A 26,081-nucleotide genomic window follows, 5' to 3' on the forward strand; every position below is an offset into this window, starting at 1 on the left:
CAAGGATGTAGTTTTGGCCTGGCAAAGGGACATGTCTCCAGCAAGATTGAGCTATCATTGTTCCGTCCCCACCAATCATATGCGATCACTTTTAATCATGTGCTGTCCCCACCGCTAAGGGCCCGGTCACACAGCCGTTTGCGTCTGTATCGTGGGTAAAATTTTGCGGGTTTTTTTTGCCCGTGGTTGCCCGCGATGGAAAATGCGCAAAATTGGCCAACCCGCTGTTCATAGGTGGTATGCCCGCAAAACAGACGCCGGCGACTGTTCTGCTTCCTCATCGCGTCATTTCTGCGTCATTTTCTCGTGTGGACCACGGGTATAAAAGCTCCCGAGCCGGTGTTGTGCCCAAATCCGACTCCTACGCAACATGATGAGAGTTGGGACGAAGACAAACGTAAGCTTTTCCCCCATCAGCCCCTTTTCCTTCTCTTTTCATTTCAACAGAATTGATGAACAGATAGAAAGAATAAAATGTCAAAGGAAAAAAAAAAAAAAAAGATTTGATCCAACTAGCCAAAACGTTTATAACAATGCATTGACCTTTAAACTTTTATCGAGGCGTGTCACTGCTCTATCTCGTCTATATGGCGGTCTCAAAGCGTCCAACAGCGCCCAATTTCTGGCCGTGATTCAGCCTCGATACGCCCGTGAAAGGCTGTGTACCCGTGCTCTAAAGTATTGAGCAGCGCAAAACATTTTCGCGCTGCCAACCGCGCGTGAAATTCCGACCGCGTGTTAAGCACTGCTGTATCTCGTTTGTATAGCGATCTCAAAGCGTCCAATAGCGTCCACCTCACAGGCAGAAATTTTTGGCCGTGATTCAGCCGCAAACGGCTGTGTGACCCTAAGATCAAACATATGCCCTTGCTATCAGCTTAAGTAGGCCAAGCTACTTTATTTTGATATTCTTTTTTAATTGTTTACCAGTGCGACAACTACCACTGCTACCACTTGAGTTTGTATAGTGTGGTGAGTTGGTTCAGGTGTAAAGCTGCATTTATTCAACTGTAAAAATAAACTACTTTTTCAGTGTTTCAATGTACTGTTAAATTGTAGTTATAAAACAAAAAATGAAACATTTTTAGTGCCTAAAATCTTTGTGCTGTGTTTATTGTAAATATAAACTAACTCAGGGGGGATGGTTCAACTCTTCAATGATCATGTTATTTCAGAGCAAAAAGCTAAATCGGATCGGTATCGATTGATACTACCATGTATTTATTTGGATCGGATCAACACTAAAAATCTTAGTATCGCCCACCCCTGTCCTGTGGAGGAAACTCATTTCTGGATCTTGTTTTTCCGGTCATGACCTACAGTTTGTGACCATAAGGGAAAGTAGATCAGGGTTTCCAACATGGTTCCGCGGGCACCAGGGTACCCCTAGGAACAACCGAAGTGCCCACAGACCGGTTCTGAAAATAGCCTACCAGTGCTGGGCCATTTCTGTTTTCTAATAAAATTATCTTTTTAGTGGTTTACTAGGTCTACTTAACCATATTTCCAATAATTAACCTGGTAATAATATACATGCCCTTGCACCATCCATTGCAGCCTGTTCTACTGGAAAGGGATGACCTCATCTGCGGCCTATTTTCAAGGTTTCTTCATTTCTTCATGCTGATGTTTTTTACTTTTACCTCGCCTCATGTAGGTTTTGGATCAGGGGATGGTGTAATATCAAGTCTGTATTCTGTACATCCCTTTTTTGAGACTTCTTTTAATAAGGGCTACACGAATAAACATGTCTTGACTTAATAACATTATGAGATATTATTTTGGAAATGCAGATCAGAATGTGTGCCCTTTGCACAAATTAGAAACAAAAAGGTTGGAGACTCCTGACCTAGATAAACTGATAAATCGAGAGATTTGCCTTCTGACTCCCTCTTACTTTTTTACCATCCCAGTGACTTCTCAACCCTAGAGATAGAAAAGCCCATCTCAGACTCCCCAGACTGCTTCCTCAGAGGAAGACGTGTCGGTGGAATTGAGGATATCTTGGAAGTATTCTGCACATCATTTCACAACGTCCAAGGTCGAGGTCAGCAGCAAAAAACAGCATGATCCATATCAATGCCCAAGAGAAACCTCAAACTCTCATTGAACAATTCAAGTGAGTGTTTAGTGTTTTTGAGTTTCCAACTTTAAAAGCATAGCGGACAAAAGCGTAATTTATTCTACTTTTGTGTGTCGGTGCGCCTTTAAAAAGCCAGCCCTGGCTTTTTATTGATGCGCGCTTTCCTGTATCTCACTCCTGATCAGTCAGCCCTGCAGGCTAATCAATATGAGTAAAGGGCATTAAAACTCGCCCCACTGCGGTTTTTGTGTGAATCTCTGGATTCGCCGACTAAAACCGGCTGCTTATTACACCTGCCAGAGACCCGTCACTGTAACTTTTTCAAAATATGTGTTTGCAGGGGAAAATTTGAAGCTAATATTTGATCATACTGTGGGTCAGCAACTTCCGGCACTAGACCTGCATGTGCCCCTTTAGTGCCACCCTCCTGGCTTCCTGGATTCTTTTCAGAAAATTACAGAAATGGAAAAAGATGGGGCAGGCAAATATATATATTGTGTTTTTTTATGTCAGTTTTTTTCTATAGAAGGACAAACATGACATAAACATTCTTTGTTAGGTTTTGGTGAGATGGACCCAAGTGCAGAGACACAAGACACAATAATTTATTCGGGGACCAAAGAAAGTTAACTATTCCTCCAGTTCATCTGTGTGTTGGCATCCTCTAGAGGACAGTGACTTCTCAACCCTAGAGATAGAAAAGCCCATCTCAGACTCCCCAGACTGCTTCCTCAGAGGAAGACGTGTCGGTGGAATTGAGGATATCTTGGAAGTATTCTGCACATCGTTTCACAACGTCCAAGGTCGAGGTCAGCAGCAAAGAACAGCATGATCCATATCAATGCCCAAGAGAAACCTCAAACTCTCATTGAACATTTCAAGTGAGTGTTTAGCTTCTAGCTGTTAAATCTTTTTCCAATGCCCTAATAATATCTAGAATCATTAATGAATGGCTAACCTTTATGTATGAAGCTCCTTTTTCTTTTAATTTAAAGTAGGTTTATAGAAGGCTTTTAATTTTTTTGCATCTCCAGACATACTTGTTTTTTTATAAATTGGGATTGTAATGGCTCTTTTAGGGCAGCACGCTGCCGCAGTGGTTAGCGCTTGTGCGGCACAGTTCATGTCATGGGAACCTGTCATGGGTTCAAATCCAGCTCCAGACTTCCTGTGCGGAGTTTGTATGTTCTCCCCGTGCTTGCGTGGGTTTCCTCCAGGCACTACGGTTTCCTCCGACGTTACAAAAACATGCATTTCAGGTGAATTGGCCGGTCCAAATTGTCCCTAGGTGTGAATGAGTGAATGAGTTGTCTGTCCCTGTGTGCCCTGCGATTGGCTGGCAACCAGTTCAGGGTGTCCCCTGCCCACTGCCCGGAGATGGCTGGGATGGGCTCCAGCCCCCCCGCGACCCTAATGAGGATAAGCGGTACTGCTAATGAGATGAGATGAGATGGCTCTTTTAAAAAAATTGGGCTTGCTGGCCCCTGGACTATACCCTGAGCTGCTCTTTCGTCAGGTTAACCAAGATGGATCATACATTACATTTTGGGTAACGAGCCAAAGTTTTGATTGCTCCGACTGGTACCCGTCCCTTCTGTTTTCCGACTTGAATTTAAAGGATTATCACCTGTCACTCTGAAATCTGCTCGTCAGCCTGCCAGCAGCTGATAAGCGCTCTTCGATCGATTGAGCTACCTTTTTAATCTATTCAACTCTTCCAGGCCACTGGGAGGAGGGAGCATATGCTTAATGTAGTTACATTGTGTGGGATAATCACAACTTTGAGAAGGCATGATCAGTTTTGAAGACTGATCAGAAGAAGACCCCTGCAGTCTATGAGGTATTACATGGTGAGTGTAGGCCAAGTGTCCGGTATGTATGGCTTGTGGGCCTGGTATAGTCGGAGAAAAATAAGGACCATGCTTAAATTTTCAGTATTTTTCAAGTGTAGTAAAGATGAAAATTTAAGCGACACAGTAGACAATTGGTTTGGTCGAGAATATATAGTGCAGAGTCCTAACTCCAGTTTACAGTCACGGTACTACAGCAACAAACCCTGTTTAGGCTGTATGTTTCTATGAAAACCTGAGGCTCATTAAACAACATATGTTCACTGTTCACTGGTTGAGACACTTTACGACAACTGAGAAAGCCAACCAAGCACCCAGAGCAATCTGATTGGGTGAGCGGTAGAAGCAGGTGGATCTCTGCAAACAAAGCGCACCTGCACCTTTTCTCTCTTTGTCTCTCTCTCTTTATTATTATTTTCAGAGATTTGATCAAATCATCAAATGTCACACAGTGAAATAAATTGGCGGGTTTAGTGTTTTTATTTATTTATTTTGTCTGAAAATGTACAGTATGTCTCCCTCAAAAAAGAAAATCAAAATATTTTGCCTTTATGACTCTGGGTCAAAACAGTTCGTGACCCGCGCTTTAGGCAAATGGGGAATCACTCAATTGGGCTCACGGATTAATTTTGCATGTCATGCTTGGGCATTTTAGAAAAGAAGGAAATTGGCCTCCTTTCAGCAATCACTTTGACAAACACTCGGTGCGAGGGAGGAAGCACGTTAAATGGAATGCTGAGCAGGAGAGCTGTGTCAACTTCAATTCACATCTTTAAATTAACACACAAACACACAAAGCGTAGACACGCAAACAGTGAATGGGTCTGGACAGGCAGCACCCACCTTTAGCTCATTACTGCCGTCACACCCATTGAAAGTCCTTGCGACCCAGCAATCACCCTGCGGAAAAAAGAAGACATTTAATCTTTTGCCTGCAAATTGTAGGGTTGGGCGAATCAATCCAAATCGCGATATAATTGATACTAGGCAAGTACTTAAATCGGATCAATATAACACAGCCCTTCTATCTCTCATCCAGCACTCTCAGCAGCTCACTAAGTTTATGCCTGAGTGGGGGACTCACAACCACACTTTTAGCATCCCCTAACCTGGCCTGCTCCTGCATTCTGCCTACCAGGCAGAAGAGAGGGACAAATCTATCCATCTACAAAATGACAAGCGGTAAACAGGAAGCGCAGCGCGGTGTGGACTTTTTTCCAACATTTTTCATTTCATTTCATTTAATTTCCAACAAGAGAAAAAGATAATGTCAGGTGTCATTTGCATAAGAAAGCGGTGCGCTAATTTGGCAATGCCACAAATTGACATAAAAACATGAGTGCAACGAGCTGGAACTAAATCAGTAAACATGTTAAGGCCCAAGTGTTGAATATTTGACTACTAGATGGCACTGTGTTGTCTGGTGCGAGCAAGGGCCATTGCCACAGAAGACAGAGTGGCGGCTGGGAGCCGGACAAAAAAGGCGGCGATCTAAGCGGGTATTTTACTTTGTAAGAGAAATACAAATTTCTTGACTTTCAATGGAAAATAAGACTGGTGTCATAATGCATGTATTTTGAGTATTCAAATCAATGTGGGTTTTTTTTACGGAATGACATTTTTTGGAGGGACTGAATATTACATACTGTCCTTTCAGGTTCAAAAACCTTTAAATCTCTTGTCACTTTGGCAACAGATGCAAATATACTTTATTTGCACTGCCTACTTTACTTTCAACATATTGGGCAGTGGAAGTTACTTTAGTTGTCTAGTAGATATTATTATACACTATTTGTATTTTTGTGATACTGTATTGCTGCTTTTTTGGTTTGACTCACTCGGCTTTTGTTCTGAAACCGTTTTAATGGATATATATATATATATATATATATATATATATATATATATATATATATATATATATGCACAAACATTTTTTAATGTAGTTATTTCATAAAAATGGAAACATTTAGTGCCTAAATTTTGTATGCTGTGTTTTTCAAAAATATAAACCAACTAAATGACAATTCTAAAAAAAATAGTATTGATCAGATCGGTATCGATTGATACTACCCTGTATTTTTTGTATCGGATCAATACCAAAAATCCTAGTATCCCACCCCAAGTAGAAAGTACAATAGGCCTTCATCTCGATAAATTGTCACCATAAATAAAAACATTAGTCGGATCTTGTGCACATACGTCCAAAAATAACAACCGTCGGTCAAAGCTCAGCTGGTAGTAATTTTCGAAAGGGAAAAACAACTAAATTGAAAATGATCTTAAGTAGCAGCAGCAGCAGGCTGACGTGGCACCAGCGGAGAACAGGTTAGAGACTTTTGAAGTAGTGTCGGTCTCTCTGTCGACTAGCGCATATCGGGTGTCAAAATAAGCGCGCACCACCCTTTCACCCTGAAACGCAACACAAGTATATTAAAATCATGTGCGTCCCTGCTAAATTCGTAGAGACGTTTCCAGTTCCTCTTGACAGCCTTTGGCTGAACACAGAAAATGCTGTTTCAAATTAAAAAATGGTCGTTTAATTTAAAACAGGTGTCTGAAACTTGCTGCCTGTGGGCCATTTGCGGCCCTCAGGTTGATAAGATATTAAAATATTAACACATATGACATGTGACCCGCTTTAGAACAAAACAGAGAGTAATCAACACAGCCCAAAAAAATCCCCGGTAGCTCTGCTCAGTCTGGAAGACATTGCCGTCTTGCCATACTGTAACGGAGACATTAGCATTATAAAAGACAATTTTGAAACCGCATTATTTTTCAGCCACTTTTTGCCACGGAGAAGGAACTCTTGAAGCCCATTTTCCAAAAGTAAGTTAAACTTAACTTTAGTTATCTTTATAGAGCATATTATTTTTTAGTACAAAACAATACAGGCTACTTATACAAGCCTTATAAATACTTATATAAACCTTAAACATACACAATATAGCACTGAAGCAACTTACGAACAAATTCAACTTACCAACGATCTAGTTCGTAAGTATGGCAGCGTCTGTACAATAGTTTGTACATCTATTTCATGGCCACATTGAAGAACTTTTTAAGGACTTATAAAGGCAATTTTCCAATTTATCTAGAACCATTAAAAGAAAAACAAAGTCAAGTCAAGTAATTTTTATTTGTATAGCCCTTAATTACAAAGAGTCTCAAAGGGCTGCACAGGTTATTGCACAGACTATTATTTCAGACCATTATTACACCATCCTCTCATCTGAAACCAACATGAGGGCAAGGAAAAACTCCAAAACCTCAACTTGAGGAAAATGAAGAAACCTTGAGAAGGGACCGCACATGTGGTAATCCCCCTTTCAGGATGACCAGACTGCAATGGATGTTACAAGTACAAATAGTACAGAGATATTGTCAACAAAATATATAGGTTATTCATATGCTATAGAGTAGAAGTGGGTTTAGATTTAAAAGTTTCCACTGAGGTTGCAGATCGGATCTCAGGGGGAAGAGCATTCCACAGCACCGGTGCCCGGATGGAGAACGCTCTCGAACCTGCGGAACACTTCTTGGCTCTTGGGATCGCCAGTAGGCCAGCGCTTTCAGAACGAAGGCTTCGGACCGGAACATAGGGGGAAATCAAATCTGAACGATATGAGGGAGCAAGTCCATGTATGATTTTGTATAATACCAAGAGAACCTTGAAATCACATCTTAGGCTAACAGGGAGCCAATGCAGGTTAGCCAAATTCGGACTTACTTGTCCTAGTTAAAAGCCTCGCTGGAGCATTTTGTACCAGCTGAAGACTCTTGATTCTGGACTTGGGGAGACCGGAGAGTAGTGCATTACAGTAATCGAGACAGGAGGTAACAAACGCGTGAATTATAATCTCCGCATCCGACTGAGACAGCATAGGACGAATTTTAGCAATGTTGCGAAGATGGAAGAAAGCGGTTCTAGTAATTTTCTTCACGTGTGTTTGAAAGGACAGATCGGGGTCAAATATGACACCTAAATTTTTAACAAATGGTGTCAATAATGTATTTTTCAGAGCCACAAACATATCTGTATTTTCTATATGCATTTATCAAGATGTGTGATTTTTAGTAAATAGCGATTATATTTTTGGATCTGAACAATGCATGTGGAAATATTTTTGAAACAAATTTCTCCCCACAGAGGTGTTGGCAAAAATAAGGGTATCATGTACCATACTAAGTTAAGCATAAAGTTTTTTCCATGGCAATTAACCATTGAGAAACGCTTTTTTTTTTTTTTGCAGATGTCCCATAATATGAGTCAATAATTGATACGTAATCCTTGCAATAATACACATTTCATAGTGCCCTGTTTAGGTGTAGCATGCACCTGTCCTCTTGGGGCGATGACAATGCCATACGAACTAATACAGCTGCCGTTTATCACATGGGAAGAATAAATGCAATGGCAAAGCCAAGCCACCAGAGCGAAGTCTCGAATTATACAAAATCATGCATGGACTTGCTCCCTCATATATTTCAGATGTAATTTCCCCCTATGTTCCAGTCGGGACCCTTCACTCTAAAAAGGCTGGTCTACTTCTGATCCCAAGAGCCATTATTGTATTTTATTTTTTCTTGAAAAGGTTGTCGGCCACCCAGACAGAGACGTTTTGTAAGTTGTACGCCCAGCGTAAAAGAAGCACGCCCCGGGCGTCTGGGCAGACGTTATTTCAGACACTGCTGTAACGGAGACATTAGTATTATAAAAGACAATTTTGACTCCGCCCACCACCGCCAAGAAGAGAACCGCAGGTTTGGGAGCGTTCTCCATTCGGGCCCCGGTGTTGTGGAATGCTCTGGCCCCTGCGATTGGATCTGCAACCTCAGTGGAACTATTTAAATTTAGACTTAAAATACACTTCTATTTATATAGCTTATGCATGACCTATATTTAATGTTGACAACATTTGTGTATTATTTGTTATTGCAACATCAATTGCAGCCTGGTCATCCTGGAAGGGGGATTACCTCATGTGCGGTCCACATGACAAGACATAACTTGGCAATCATGTTCAGTGAATGAGAATCCTTTAAAGGCAATATCATTGCTCTTAGAGGTCGACTGATTATCGGGCTAGGCCAACTATCAAGCGGGACGATTATCGGCAATGATATTTGAGAATTTGACGGATATTGATATCAAAATTTTTGTTTGTTCGACAGACAATTCATGTATCTAAAACTGGGTTATTTAGGCTCAGATGCAGCCAAGACCTCTCTTCTGGTCTTCTTTTTCCACAAACACTACCCACCCTGCGGCTACTCATTGGATAAGCGACCGGGGGTGAAGCCCCTGAAGCAGGAAGAAGATCCTTCGAGCGACAGCTCTGCTAATTCTTCCTTAAATGCCTGTAAATCAAGACTGCTGATATAATTGAGATTCAGTGAAAAACGTGTGTGTGATTAAAAGATGGCATAAAAAGTGTACTTAACTTGTTTCAGGGAATCAGGTTCAGGTGTAGACTGATATAATGGCTCTTATCATAGCATCAGTTGGTCAATCAAGAGTGTTTATGATCAACAGAGCAGAAATATCACACTAAAGTGGAATGCTGAGTACTTAGCTGTTACCATAACTAAAATGTTAGTTTGTCAATCTGGCTCTAAAACAGAAGTGCCCACTGTTAATTTGCAAGCTCCGTTGAAGTGTCCATGCACTTTTTGTTATAAGATCATTTAGGTCACGTTGGTTGCATTGACATTTTTTTTTTATTTATTGGTAACAAAAACTAAAGAAACAGGGATATATTTGAGTACTTGATTATTTATGTACTTTTATACAAGTCACTGCCAAGCTTAACTTTATTTATTGCACTGTAAATTGATTGTAAAAGATTAGTCATGCTAATTGTATTGAAATTCTAATTAATCTGTTGTAAAACATTTCAGGGACCCATTTATTCATGTACCTTTATACGAGTTGCTACTAAGCCGCATGTATTTGTATTTGCTGCACTGCTAGTTTTGGGTTGAGTGAACGATTAGTCATGTTAGTTGTGTTGAAATTCTAATTTATTTATTGTAAAAGGTTTCAGAGAGCTGTTAAAGTTTAATTTGTATTTATAATAAATATCCTTGGTTTCTTTTCGTATTATTAAAATAATTATTGAGTTTTTAAGCTTTCACAACAAATGGATATCAGCTCCAAATCTCGGTTATCAACCTCCGCTTAATGCAGATATCAGTATCGTATCGGCCCTGAAATCCCCATATTGGTCAATGCTTAATTACTCTTTCTGATAGGGCCCAAATCACTCTGCTATCAGCCAGACGACCTGGAGCGAGCACCTTAACCTCCAATGGCATGGACACTGGATTTTTGGAGTAAGAAAGTATGATTTGTTCAAACAGTAAAAAGCACTGAAAGGGAAAGACACTTTTGAGCAAGTGATGCATTAATTTATGTGGAAAAAAACCCTGCATAATATGTCTTCTTTAATTTATTCAGGGCTAGACGTTTCTCTCACAGTTGGAGTTCCAGACAATTTTTGCCATTTTGACTTATTTTTGAAGGCCTACAGAAAATGTAGCTCTTTATCTACAGTATGTCCCTGTATTGTGTAATGCAACCAGAAACGGGTGCTACAAAGCACAAGGAAGAATACAAACTAGGGAGACTGAACATGACCAGTTGCCTAGCCTTTCACCCATTTTTTTGTGCCCGTTGCAGCAAGATGGCCGCCAATCATGTCAGGAGCTCTCTGTAGGTAAGTGTCATGTTATGTGAAATAAATGAAAATTTCTTGACCTACGAGTAAACAAATGGTCGTTTAGAAAATTGAAAATTATTTGGCAGTTTTCTTTAGATTTTGATTAATTATTGTATCATACAGCAAGAATTGTTGTTTATTTTATTGTACTGAATTCTACTTCTCCCTGCACATTATTTTATTGCAATTAATTGAATGGTAGAAATTTGTTAGCTCCAAAACTCAAAAGGTAGCCAGATAGCTATGTAAAAATAATCATTTTCTGCTTTTTCGCTTTATAAGACCTGTAACTTGGAATTTAGTTTGTTGTATGTTATGTAAAATAAATCAATAAAAAGATCAATACATAAATGTGTTTGATATACTGTATGAATAGATTCACATTTGCTTATAAATAATCATCAATACTTTGTCCGTGAACCGGAATTTGTTTTGCTTTTATTTCTAAAATAAAGTATCATGCTATTAATATGCTTATTACCAGGTTAATTATTAAAACTAGGGTCAAATTGACTCAGCAAACTAATAAAAAAATGTTTTTACTAGAAAATCACAATGACTCAACACTGATTAGCTATTCTCAGAACAGGATTCGCGGCAACTTGGTGCCAGCGGGCATGACATTGGAGACCCCTGAGGTATAAGAGTGCACACTAGCGTTCCATGGACAGGCAAAGGCAAATTATGTCATAAATCTCTATTTTAAAAACGGTAAATTTTAATCCGGGTAAGCATAATTTATTTGGATAGAGATCAGTTGGGGAACCATAATCAGAATAATTATTCTGGTCGCACTCCAGCCTCAGGCATTTTAGTTAATGACAGCCACGCCATTCATAGCGACGCTTTCAAGCTGTCATAAGTCGTGTGAAACGTGCGTATGATGCATGAGTGTGCTAATATTTGTGTCCACATTCTTGCATATTACAATATCTTCACTGGAAAAACATAGAATTCCCTGAGAATTTGCCTCACCCCCCCAAAAAAATAGTCTGGAAAGTAATGTCTTTGCTGAAGAATGACATAATTAGAGTTTTGAATAAGACAGTGTAACAATTATTGTAATAATTATTACCACGATAAATAATGATAAACTGTTTTAATGCAACCCTGGCTTTTATTATGGTTTTAATTGCATCCGCCTTACAGTCTGGTCCAGCTAGTATACAGTATCAAATAAACAGCTCACAGAGGAATAATCAGATATGCATTATAGTCCGGAAAATACGGTAATCGTTTAACTATCCGGTGACCAGTCTCTATTGAAATTGCCGTTAGATTCAGCACCACTGAAAAAAGAAATAAGATGCGTACAATAAGCATGTAAACATAAACATAGATGTCCATCCTCCATTTTTTAATGGATTGCTATATGAACAGCCACCATCTCCCGTCTAAAGCCCTCCTCCACTTCGTCTTTTAATCCCAACCTGACTCAGTGTTGTATTCAGTGACTCATTCCAACTCTTCCTGCTTCTCTTATTCTTTTTTCCTTCTACTCTGGCTCTCATTCTCACCTAACTCAATGTGCTGTTAAGTGCGTATTATTCATGCTCATATGTGCTACCAAGCTTTTGCCAGACAGCAGACCATCTATTTTTACATTTTTCCCCTCTATTACTTCCTTTTTTGAAATCTTGCAGTCTGACGGTTTTAAAATAACAGTGTGTGGTCAAGTTATGTGTTTTTTCCCCCCGTCTAGCTGGAAATTCTGCTGAAAGCATTAAATCCTCTTGGTTTAGGTCGTACAAAATACACAAATATATGAACGCAGGTTGAAGAAAAAAAAATGTTTAAAACGTTGTCAATGTCTCGAAACCAAAACACAGGCTTGACGTTAGGAATTGTGGATTAGCAATAGCTATTGCCTGAAACTAAAATATAGGATTATGGCGGGTTCGTTTGTTATTTTGGTTATATTAAGCCTCAAATTGGTTGCATGTAAGCAGGTAAAATTTAGCTGAGCTTATTTAACATGGTAGTTTATTCTCTAGATGGCTAGCCTGCTCCATAGCAGGTTAACCACCAGGACAAGGTCATCCCCAGAGATAAGTTTACTCTGATTGTTGTGAACAATAAATGTTGTTTTTTTTCTCCAGCTTTTACATGGTATTGTGTTATATGTTGCATCATTTTAATCATCTTGCATTAAAATTGTACATGTAGGCTATACTTTACGTATTTTGACTGTGAAATTGCAATAATCATTTTATCGTCATTTATGTAGTACATTTATTGTTGTCATGCAGTGTGTTTTATAACAATGCCAAATAAGAGTGCATGTGAAATCGACATGGCATTGAGGAATGTGTGCAGTATGTTATTGTTGTTTTTATGATTATAAAAAAGTGACCAAAACGCTTGCAAAGGTTGTATTAATGGAGTATTTGACTGTGGTAATACCATACAAGCTGCTCGACACGTATTTTGAGCTAAATTCTTGTTTGACATACATAATCCAATTTTCAGATAATACTACTAGAGACCACTCGAGACCCTTTAAAAATCGTCAGGGTGGTGACTATTCCTTCGAAAATTAAGAACCAATATCCCAAGTCTTCTTTTGTTGTGGATGCGTGACAATGAGCTAGCAGGAGATCATCATAGTCATAGAGAGCATCAACTCTGAGAAGGTGTTGTCCATCTACAAGGACTTACAGGTCAGTCATGTCCTTTCATGACTCTCGGTCACTATGGCTCAATGTTAGTTTGTTCTTCCATGTCCAGGGTTGGTATACCTTTTTCATGGCCAAATTTAAGCACTTTTCAAGCAATTTCAAGGCCAGTTTTTCGATTTCCCAGTACTTTTTACATGAATAAATAGTTGTCTGGGGGAGGTGCTTTAACGACTAAACTAAAGATGCTATCTTTCTGCTAGCACATAATTTGTGCATACTTGTGCTAATTTATGATCTACGATCGTTTTGTGTCAGTGGGCTTCTATAAACTAGAGTTCGACCGATTATGGTGGGCGCCATTTATCTGTACCAATTTTTGGTAATTTCCCAGATATCGGTATCGGCATATTATAAAGCCGACTAAGCCGATATTAAGTCAAACACAACGGAGCAGCTGAGCCGAGTCTTTTTTACCTCTCCTGCCTTCTGTCTCTGACTCAATCACCCTGCGCCTTCTGATTGGATACGATAACTGGGATGGACCCTCTGAAGCTAGAAGTCCCCACTCTGCACTCTCCGCTGTCACAGACTGGAGCGAAGGTTAGGGCTGTCACACATATTTTTTTTATTTGCGAACACTTTTCACATTCGCAATCAGCAACTTTTTCTTTCCACCCCCTTTGTGACCATCCTTGTCGAGTAAATGTTGTCAATGTCCAGCAGCGCACACACAAAAACAGCCAACCCCGGTGTTGTGCCCAATTCCAACAAACTTGGATTTTCCTATGCTTCTCAGCGCTGCGCTTTCGATGGAATGAATGTTGTGATCATAGTCTGTATGATGAGTTTATTTAAAAAAAATTGATCGCCATGATTAAAACCAAAAAGGGCCCATTGTCTATATAATGAGTTCATTTAGACATATTCATGCGGACATCACCAACACTGGAGGCGACCCAGTGTAGCTAAACAATTTAATCTTTAAGAACAGGGGTGATTTAAGGTTCAGAGCTTTGGGGCTGTTAAGCACCTAAAGTGTCTTAACACTCTCCCTTTCCAGCAACAACCATATACAAACATCTTTAAGTCATTAAAACTTTAAATGTGGTCATTTAAATAAGTAATAAATAATAATATGATAAATGATTGACGTCCGCGTTGGCTAACAAGCTGTTTTAGTACCAAGAAGTTTAGAATTCAGTATCAAAAATTCAGTATCAATTAACATTTTTTTAGTAGTAAATGGTTAATAAAAAATCCATCAAAATGTAATGGTATTGTGGTCAACTGATGAGAAGAAAATACATACTAACGCGGAATACATCTTAACGTGGTGCTCGGAATCAAATGGACTAATCCATGTCAAAGCAGTGAAGTGTTTCCAATGCTGCGTTGCTCATATTTTTGTCTTGTTTTTCTTTTTTATTTTGGATCTAGTGTTTTCATCATATTTAAGCTTAACCTGTCCTACGTTAAAGAAATGAGAGTTTAAAAATTGCGATACTTTTGGGGGTGCTGAGTTGACTTTGCGGATGAGCCTCCCAAATGCGGGCTGTTTACGCCCAACTTCACAACCACCAGTAGTAGTGCACAACTAGGCTTTATATAGAGTACAATAATACCCATATTGTAATGTGTGTTTATAATGCACTATAATATCCTTATTGTAATACATGTTTATTGTACATAGTTGTTCACTAAGTGCTGTAACCAGGGCACCATTGTGATTGAAACCCTGGTTTTATTAAATTTCCCAGTGTCAATCACCACACTTATTAGTCATGCGAAAGTGAAAAGTTGGTCATTTTAGTTGTTTTGAAATACTAATATATTTACTATAAACGTTTTCAGCGCGCTACAAATGTTTTATCTGAATTTAAAACGAATAGTATTTCTTTATTTTTACATAAATAAACTTTTCTTTCACCATTTTTTTTTTACAGCAAATGTATATCGGCTCCAAATATTGGTTACCGGCCTCGTCTTAATACTAATAATCGGAATCGGTATCGGCCCTGAAAAACCTATAGTCCTTACTATAAATTACATGAATTCTGCTACTGTGCTTTAACAATACACACTCAGCTTTAATATGTCACACTTGTTTACGAACAAGGAAAAGGCTCTACAGTTGTTGGGTAGTAACAGAGCTCAAAATGGAAAACCCAAAAAGTTGCTGTATATATAAAAAGCAGAAGAATTAGTCAAATTCGGATTGATTTTAATGATATTGTTTCCTCCAAAGCAGAGTGCATTCAATCTTGGAGACTGTTGATCTTTTGCTTTTTGTTTTACTTATTTTAATTTCTATTTTTTGCATGTTTTTCAGAGGATCCATGTATGTTTAAAACAGAATTGTTGATAAGTATTTTGTTTGCATTTTATACTTTTGTATAATAATTTATATTTAATTGTTTTGCATTTTCAGGGGTTTTGTGCTGTTGTTTGACCTCTTCCGTGTGTAAAAAGTTTAAATTTCTAGATCTGTGAATATTTTAATTTATATTTAATTTGATAATCATCTATTCCCTGCAAAACATATGAAATTATTATTTACCAAATAATTTGGTGCATAATCTTTAGTATTATTGATGATGTATCATTAAAAAACAAAACAAAAACTGAGGAATAGTTTTGGGAGCAGAAAGAGCCAGCTTTTCTCAGTGAGCAGAGCCAAATGAGCCAGTTTCCTAAATGGAGCTGTCCTCTTGGGTGCAATCAGTAGGTGGTGGTTTCGCTTCACATGACAACGCCACGGAGACAAGCCACCAGAGCAGGCGTGTCAGCGTATTTTTTGCACTTTTTAAAAATATGTCTTCATTGAATGTCTGGGTTATAGTCAGACAACCAAAAAGCATGGCAATGGCAACAGTTTCAAGCATTTTAAACCACCTCACCAAAATCTAAGTATTTTCTTGACGTTGATAAATTCAAGCATTTTATAGGATTTTGAGCACCCTCAAGAACTCTGGACAATAACCTAGCAGGAGATAGTCAAAGAGAGCATCAGCTCCGAGAAGGTACTATCCAAGGACTTAAAGGTCACGTAGGTCTTATCATGGCTCTCGTCATTATTTTGACACTCTGTCCCCTTGGCTCTATGCTAGTTCGTTCTATTCAATGTCACATCACAAGCACTCGTCTCAGCCTTTTGTCATGCTAGTATAATAACCCTTCCTTTCAAACCGCGGCCCATTGGTTGTTTTATCCGGCATGCAAAACGAAAACGGTAAAACGATAATTACAGTAAATGTAATAGTAAACAGTAATTTTTTTTTTTTTACGCATTTTTGAAGAGCGTCGCTACTTCGCGGATTTTCACTTTTCGCGGGTGGTTTTGGTCCCCATTAACCGCGATAACCGAGGGATTACTGTGTATATATATATATATATATATATATATATATATATATATATATATATATATTTATATATATATATATTTATATATATATATATATACATACATACATATATACATATATATAGGTCCCAGGATCAGCTCCTTGGCCAAATATTTAACGTAGTGCGGCCCGAAACTTCAAATAGTTGCCCACCCTGTTCAATGATGTAGTCATGGAATTAATTTCGGTCATATCTCAAGGCGCAAATAAACCAAAGGGTATTCCGTATTTTCACGACCATAAGGCGCCAATAAGTCTCAAATGTTCTTCAAATTGTGCGGCGCGCCTTTTGTGTCATCTAAAGCAGCAGACATAGACAAGCTCGATGGTCTTAGGGTTGGGCGCCCGCCCTGAGACTGGTAGGTCTTAGGTTCAAGCCTTGACCGAGTCAAGACTTACAACATTTGTGGGTGAAATCCAATGTTTTTGTAAAATTGTTCACATTTCTAACTAAAAGCGACTTGTATGCGATCTCCTGTGACTTCTATGCGTCTCCTATGTAAGCTTTACCATGTCCCGCCATCATGTCCCACCACCATGTCACCACCATGACATGAATAACAATGCCTTGGTCGCGGAAGTACTCGTGGATGGTAACGCCGTAGAGTATTTTGCAATTTGAAAGTTTTTCTTAACTTATTGGTGTTTTCGTTTCATGTTTTTCCACCAGAACCTGGACTATGGTGGTGCAGGATTTTACAGCAAATCATAATGAAAAGAAAGATTGTCGACGCTTGGGCTACCGTGTCTGCTGGGACTGTTGTTGAAGCTATCCTAGATGGGTTGGCATGCGAAGTCCAACTGCACTGTGAGGGTAAAATAAACACTTTGTTCATGAAGGTGGTTGAACAAGGCTTTGATGCTAGGTCCTTGGTCCTTAGCTTGGCCTTTTGATTTTTGAATTCCGGAGATGGAATAAGAGCTTGCTCTGTCCACTCCACGCATCGGCCCGGTATTGCAGTACCTCCGGGAACGGTGCATTCGCAATGATCGCAACAAGGCTTTAGGGCTAGGACCTTAGCTTAGCCTTTTGGCTGAGAGTAAGTGTCCCGGCTACTAGGCTTTGTAGCATATAATGAACTGACCGATAACGGATAATGGATAATGAATAACGGAGAAAGATCAATAACCCTTAAAAACCCAAAACCCCTTTCGTAAAGTGAGTTTGAAAGTGAAAAAAGTTAATCTTTTAATGCCGATTCAGCGAAGCTGTTCTGGTCATAAACAGAGTACCAGGATTTTGACAGTTTTTTTTAAATGGATTTCCGGAAAAAAAACATGTCAGCACCAAACTCTTTTTCGAACCAGCTCTATTTTCTCAATTTTGTTTTATCTGTGTGTTTTACTCTGTAAAGAATACTTAAAAAAACACAATGAAACTCAAGTGTGTGTCTGTTGTGTTTTTAAATACGCACAGTAAGGGTACCCGGACACTATCGTGCGTTGCACCCTGTGTAGTTAAATACAGAAATAGAACCAGTTACAGAGACTGCACCTTTTGACACTGTAATTTCAAGATGTGATTCAAAGCTTACCTAGTTTTGAGCCAGGGAGATCAATCTGGGAGCACACAGGTCTATTTCCCACCTTAGAGCACACACAAATCCACACGCGCACATAAACTATCACGTTCATGCTTTGGGATGGTCACAAATCCATTATTTTCCTTAAGAGACTTTTCAAGATCTCGCCTAATGCTTGAGGGATTGTGCAAGTGTTTGTGTGTGTGTGTGTATGTGTTGCACATTTTGGACTTTTTGGTGTGAGCAAGTCGTATGCACTGATTTTAGTGAAGGGATTTGGCGAAAATATTGCAAAAAATGACATGTGTTACCTGGCTTCTGAGCATGCTGCTAAATCAAATGTGTCCATGTTAATTCTCTAACCACTGTATAGCTATATGTGCTATATAATTGGTATGATTAAATTTAAGTAACTGATTGATCAGCCATTAGAGTAAAATAAATAAATCTAGAACTGATAAAAACACACTATTTCCATGACATGTAGTCCAGAAATGGGTAGACTAGCCACAAATTGTCCTCAGTAAAAATACTATTACTATAGAATAATATTACTCAAGTGGAAGTAAAAGTAGTCATCAGAATATTTACTTGAGTAAAAGTAAAAAAAAGTACTTGGAGAAAAGATTACTCAAGTACTGAGTAACTGTAGCAACGTCGTATTTATTGATTTAAAAAAAAACAATTAACCAGATAATGAAATAATCAAAGTACATCCCATCAACAAAAAATACATTTAATTCATAAGTACATTAAAATAATAAGCTTAAATTCAAGTGGTTTAATAAACAATTAAATACAAATAGTACAAATCAAATAAAAAAATAAGCACATGTCGCACCAAGCTGCACATTTAAAGCCTCAATACTTATCTTAACAGGCTCTGCAAGCAGAACAACAAGCCAGCCCGTGAACTTAAACAAAGGATACATTGCATATTGTAGCTGGTGTTTGGTACACTTAATCTGGGTTTTCTTAGTCTATACTGCTAAGGGACATTTTCGATCTGTTTCATCCGTAAAGAATTTACCCCCGCTGCTACGTTTGATTTGTTAAACATGGTAGAGCCTGGCAGAGACAGATAGACGCGTACTTACGTGGAGGGGATTTATCAAGTTACGAAGTTACGGCTTAAATGTTGACTAATGTAGCGGAGTCTGAGATGGTGGTTGGATCCCTTAACCACTAGGGTCCTATCGGCACTATTTCCTGTGGTGTGTTTTGGCCAAGTAAAGCCTAGTGGCTACCATCCCTATTTAAATAAATTAGTATTTAGGATTGTCAAACAAAACTTTGAATTTGTAATAAAGTTATTTACATTCTTTAATGCAATTTTAATAAAATGCCATATTTTCTCCGGTTTAATGAAAATGAGCTAAATTTTTGCAGGCCTTGTATTGTTTTAATATTGCTTAATATGGCTTAGAAACCGATTATATTTCTTTTACTCTTGCATTTGCTCTCTCCTTTATCTTCCTCTCTTTTTTCCTCTATTTTCTTTGTTTCTCTCTTCTTTGTTTCCTTGTTCTGTCTTTTTCTTTTTCTGTTTTTTCTTTCCTTTTCTTTTCTTTCTTTCTCTCTCTAAAATATTCCATATATATATATATATATATATATATATATATATATATATATATATATAAAATGTATATACACACATATATTATGTATGCTCGTTTATTCTTTATTTTTATTTTTAAATATCTGATTTGTTGACATCAACTCCACGTCGTGGTAATAATTTGATTAAGGGCTATACAAATAAACATGACTTATATAAGTGGGGTAATATTTTATGTTCTAATGCAGGATAATTAAATGCACTCTACAAGAACATAGCATTTACTCATTACATTTTTGCCTGCACAACAAATTGGCGACTCTTTATAAAAGGCACGATATAGTGGATTGCCAACACCGCTTTTGATTCTTTGTGTATGCTTTTCCTTCAGGTCGTGATACAGCTAATTACTGTCACCACTTCTTTCTGAGTGCATCGATCCAGTTCTTGGCATCTCCGGCATATGTCTTTCGTACTCCCCATCCCTGCCCCCGAGATGGCCACCGCCACATCAGTTCAGCAACATCTCGGCAGGATGTGCGCCTAAATGTGAGAACCGTGTTTTCTGAAACAGGCTAATAATACCAGTACCTTTTATTTTATTTTTTTTAAATTTATTATCGCTATCTTACTGCTAGCACATACTTTGTGCTATTTCTAGGATTTACTTTTGTGTCAATGGGCTGGTATAAACTGACAGAAATGTTGCCATTTTGCTTCAACAATGCACTCGTAGCTTTGCTGGTTGGTATTCCAAAGAGAGCTGTCCTCTTGGGTGCGACAAGTAGGGGGCGGTGACGTGTCACATGACAACGTCATAATGACAACCCACCAAAGCATGCCTGTCCGTGTCATTTTCACGCACTTTAAATTTGTCTTCATTAATTACTTGACATTGCAAATAAACATGGAAATGGCAACAATTTCAAGCATTATCAAGCACTTTACCCTCAATTCAATAGTTTCTCTGACTTTGAAAACACAACATTAAAATTCAAGAATTTCAAGCACCTGAATGAACCCCTTAAAATGCACCTCAAAAATAACCTGTTGTATAGTATTTTTATTCAGTGTTGCCTCTTTATACAAGCACCTCTAAACACATAGATTTCAGAATAAGTTATTTTTAAGAACAAGAATATTTCCCGTTACACAAAGTTAAATGCAGTTCACGAGCAGTTTCAAAGGCTACCACTCATGACTGCTTACCACCAGAATCAGCTTGTCCAGTTTGCGCAGGCAAACTACTACAGGCAAAAAATAAAGACAAAAAAAAATCCCTGTAAAATAATTTTTTATGGGTACGTTCATATAAATCAGTGCTTTTCAATTATTTTCTGTCACACCCTTCCCCCGGAAGCAGAAATCCTCTGGGCCCCCCCGAGATCAATCTATTTAAGTGATCACATAATATTGGTGGGCACAAAGCATGCCAAATCAGCGCCTTTCACGCATTTGCTCGTCTCCTTCCAAGGTCGCAGTGAAGTGCTACGGGAGAGGACTTTTGTTTGACTCTTTACACCAGCTCTCTTCGCCTGTTTCCGCATCCGTGTTAAGTATTTTTTTTTGTGGGCCTGGTAGACTTTGTGTCTACCCGATTAGAATGTCACTGCCCCCCAGTGTAGTGCAGATACAATTGCACTTTATTCTGAAAAAAAAAAAAAAAAAAAAAAAGATCTCCAAAGGCAAAAGCACTCACGCCCTCTATGACGGTGCTATTTGTAATGTATTACGATGAAATAGAAACCTGGACGCGCCTTCAAAAATTCTGGAAAACTAGAGAGGGGGTCTTGGGATGAGGAAACTCTTGAAGGGGAAATTTGGGAGTACATTTTAAAAAGGTGGCTAGAGAAGACCATCTTGGGACAAAGAGGGAACTGAAAGAGGTGTCAGAAGTTGGCAGAGTGGGAGAACTTTGAGTGGGAAGGGAATTGAAGAAGAGGTTGTGGGAGGAGTAACTTAGTGTTTTGGCCAGGTAAAGTCTTCAGGAATCAAAATGAATCAGCAGTTTGAAGTGGGAGCCCGGAGTAATTAGAGTAGAGGTGGCTAATTGTCTGATTGAAATCACCTGCACATATACGGTAATATACTACTGTAAAACCCCTACATATGGGAGCACCCAAACTTTTGAGTTCTTTTTAAGGGGAAAAAAACGATTAAATACAGTAAATCTCAGTTACAAAACCAGATCCATCCGAAAGATGGTGGGAATCAAAAAACAGCAACATGATTGGCCGAAATGAACAATGATGTAGGTAAACAGTTTACAGTGGGACCTCGGTTATCGCAGTTAATGGGGACCAAAACCACCCGCGATAAGTGAAAATCCGCAAAGTTGAAACCATGGGGAGAGCATGTAAACTCCGCACAGTAAGTCCGGTAGCTGGATTTGAACCCACACAGGAGGTTCCCAAGACCTTAGAATTGTGCCGCACACGCGCTAACCACTGCGCCGCCGTGGTGCTGTATGGTCTCTCAAATGGGAAGTGCCGGTGCCAGCCATTTGCCAATTGACTGATTTAAGGCTTTTGTATGCTGTCAGTAAAACAGAGGGTGTTTTTTACAATTGGCCACCAAAACGAACAGTAACAAAATAGCTAGTAGCCTTAGCGGCTCGTTACATTGAAAATGAATCACTTAATTAATTTAATTCATTAATCAATTAGCACTAAGAAATGGTTATTACAAGCGGGTGCTCCCTTGATTGTTATCGCGTTCAGGAATTGTTTGATGTGTCGTCAGGAGAGAAGGCTACAGGTCCAGCCTAGTGCTACGGCTAAGCTACAAAGCAATCATCCCAAGCTAGAAGCTACCCCCGTGGAGCCTGTATGTCACTAGCACAAGATCCATTACCCATGAAGCAAAAGACTTGGAGCTACAACTCGTGGGAAAACGTGCCATTCGAGACTTTTGTATTTTTTTCATTGCAGCGACCTTGCTGAAGTCCCAGTAACCCAATGCTAACGTATAGCTAGCTAGCCACTCACTAAATCACTTTCTTCTCTGAAAGAAGGAGACCCTCAATTTCTTTGTACTTGTATGACAATAAAGTCATCTAACTGCAATTCTGATATTATTTGTAGATTTAAAGTTCTTATTTGTTACAGCCGTTTATTCTCAGTCGGTAATGACGTATTTGCTAGGTAAATTTGCATGTCGCTATGATTGAGTTCTCACGGAAAAACAAAACTAGCACAGGAGATGCACTTTTCTTTTAAAGCCGAAAATCAAATCAAAATTGCAATATAGGTTTAAAAAATCGCAATTAGGTTTTTTTTCCAATATCGTGCAGCCAAGCGCCCCACCATACCAACTGTCACCCCACAAACAATCACACAGTCCAGCAGCTTTCCCACCTGACGTTTTCTTCTACTTTACCTCCAAATCAATTTCCTGTCAGGTTACAAGCGTGTCCTTCTGCAGGACTCGTGACCTCCACCTGCTGACTCCATCTCCTTGCTTGAATTAAAAGCCTGCATCACATTACACACAAACACACACACATACCACATAATGTATTACCTAGACCAGGACAAAGAAATCCAATCAGGCTTTTAAAGTGCATTTAAAAGGTGGATGTGGTTGCGCTTTGCACGACAGGATGGATGGAGTGATGGAACAGGGATGGTACATAAGAAGATGCCAGGGTGGAGAGACGACTAAAGATAAATGGGCTCACAGAGACACTCGGGGTGTGGATCAATTTCAAATTTTAGGCTGGGGAAAGATTTTAGGCCTGGGAAAAAAGCCCAAAGAGTTGAAGAGATTTTTTATTTATTTTTGTCGGTGCAGGGGGTGGACTCATCTGGTACTATACACATTTGTTTGTACTGTGACTCAACCGATACCGTTACCAATTATATTCATTTGCTGTAAAAGCTTCAAAATTTTTGTAAGGAATAATAATGCAAAAAGAAACAAAAAATATTTGTCATAAATACAAATAAAACTTAGCTCGCTGAAACCTTTTACAGTAAAGGAATTTGAATTTCAACACGATTTACATGACAAATCTTTCACTTTAACCAAAAACTAATTGTATAAATTAAAATTAGGCTTAGCAGCGACAAATTTAAAGGTACATAAAAACTAAAATAGCTTCCTGATATGTTTTACTATTTATACATATATTTACATCAATACAACCAAAATGGCTTAAATGGACTTAAAACAATGTAAAAAAAATGATACAAATTTCAAAAGAGCTCGCGAATTGAGAAGTGTGGGCACTCCTGTTTTAGAGCTTAGTTTATGAACTATTCTAGTAACAGCTTATAACTCAGCCTTCCACTTTAGCGTGCTTCTTATGCTCTCTCTATAGCACAAAAACACATTCTTGAGTGATGAACTGTTATGCTAAGAGCTAATATATCAGTCTCCACCTGAATGTGCTTCCCTTAAACAAGTTAACTACACTTTTTTTACGCCATCTCTTAATTATACACACACTTTTCTACCAGGGCATGGACTTTTTAAAATCTCCATATTGTCAGCGGCTTGATTCAGACTCAGGCATGTCAGGACTCATTTAGCGGAGTTGCCGCTGTTTGCAATCTGCAGTGTGTGGATCGGTCCGCCCGATAATCGGTCGAACTCTAGTTTGTACAAAGTGTTCTTTTAAGTCTAGTAAGGCTGATGAACACAAAAAAAGTCACATTGAATTGTTACAATATAATGAATATATAATATATATACAATATAATGAAAATTACATAATTGAACAGGGATGTTAAACTCAGTTTGGACCTGGGTCCGGATCCAAGCTTTTCTATTCTAAGGTGGGCCAGATCAGTTAAACAAGGTAAACTTGACAATTTAATTTAACCATAGATTGTCAGTATTATGCTTTATCATTCAGCCTACCCTACATATTATAATCATAATACAAATGGCATAACAAGTTTAATAACAAATAATGGAAAAAATTATTTTCATGTTCAGCATTGTATACGTTTACTGATTTATCAGTTGAGTCAATGCAGTTTTAGACCTGGACCAACTCACCACGCTATACTAACTCATGTAGCTATGAATAAAATAATAATATTTGTCTTAATTGTCATGCGGGTTTAGAATTATTCAAACAAAATAAATGAATAAAAGTTTTAGCAGTGCATGGGCATCATATCAAACTACTCGGTTGGGCCTACCTGGTACTACTGTTTTCAGTGTGCATATTCGGTGTCAGCTCTTTGACACATGTGCTGCTCTATTCATGCAAAAAGGAGCAATTGGTTTGCATTTACTTTAAAAATCAAAACTTTTGATATAAATGACCTAGAAACTTTTTTTGACCTACACAGCAATTTATGGTAGGCCGGATTCAAGCATTCAATGGGTTGTTTTCAGGACTGTTTGTTATGACATTTTTGTAATAGTAGAACATAAGGTTATGCAAAAAGCTATGGCCACTCTAAAATAAATCAAAAAGAATAAAAATTAATTAGAAAGACAGGTTTTTGATTTTAACCAAAATGGTAGACAACCTTATGAGCTCAATCTAGGTGAGCCTCACGTCAAATAAATGTTTTCAACCCAGAGTGTCTAAAAAAACAGCACGTTCAGATATATTCGCTTATTATTCAGATCAGTATATATATATATATACATATATATACACATATATACACATAACTGTCAACGTCCAAGGCCCATGCCCTTACAAACTGTCCTATTTTCCCTTGCAAAATACAAAATAATCTTACATCATATTTTTTTTTTCAAACGTGTATATGTAGTTTAGCATGTTATATTGTGTATGTGTTTCGTTATATCATATATGTTGTTAATTAACATTTTGTTGCGAGAAACTGAGTTGTTCGACATGAATGAGGTTTACTATAAAAAAAGTAGCTTGGACGTTCACTGTAGAAGGAAAAAATACATGCAAATATAATTAAGTTGAATAATACATTATCTTATTAAAATTATTAATTCATTATCTGCATTAAGTTATTGTTGGTAATATACTGATTAAAGGGATAACCACAAACCTGAATTTTTCATTTTCTCCTTTTATTCTTCCTTTTTTTCTTAACTTATTTATACAACATAATAGTTCGTAATATAATGCATCAAAGCAAGTGAGCCGTTTGAGAGCCGGCTCTCTTTAGTGAGTTAAGCCGAAAAAAGACGGTTCTCTAAAAAGAGACATACTTCCTTTCACTACACAACTACCACATGAAATCCGAGGCGGCAGACGCATGCGCACAGTAGCATCAAACCGCTCGCTTTGTTTGCAACGGAAAAAAAAAAAAACGATACCGAGATAGAGGCAACCGCAGCGAACTCGTTTGACTTGATTGATAGATCGCGAG

General features: G+C 38.4%; 1 protein-coding gene and 1 pseudogene across 4 annotated transcripts in view; one reads left to right on the forward strand and one right to left on the reverse strand.

Moving 5' to 3' along the window:
• The window catches only part of cdh11 (cadherin 11, type 2, OB-cadherin (osteoblast)), a 171,392-nt gene that overhangs the window by 89,016 nt on the left and 56,295 nt on the right, over positions 1-26,081 (reverse strand). For 2 of the 4 annotated variants that reach the window (XM_088351125.1, XM_088351127.1), the window contains exons 2-3: positions 23,143-23,237; positions 4,777-4,833 (exon numbers count right to left, since the gene is read on the reverse strand). The exons of 1 other annotated variant lie outside the window; for it this stretch is intronic. The gene's annotated coding sequence lies outside the window, so the exon portion shown is untranslated. The remainder of the gene's footprint in view (positions 1-4,776; positions 4,834-23,142; positions 23,238-26,081) is intronic. One more of the 4 variants, XM_088351126.1, reaches the window with a different exon arrangement.
• LOC148353519 (U2 spliceosomal RNA) lies at positions 17,570-17,659 on the forward strand (annotated as a pseudogene).

Source organism: Urocampus carinirostris, chromosome 13 (genome assembly GCF_059441175.1).
Source record: "Urocampus carinirostris isolate Australia breed hairy pipefish chromosome 13, RoL_Ucar_1.0, whole genome shotgun sequence".
Taxonomy (NCBI): domain Eukaryota; kingdom Metazoa; phylum Chordata; class Actinopteri; order Syngnathiformes; family Syngnathidae; genus Urocampus; species Urocampus carinirostris.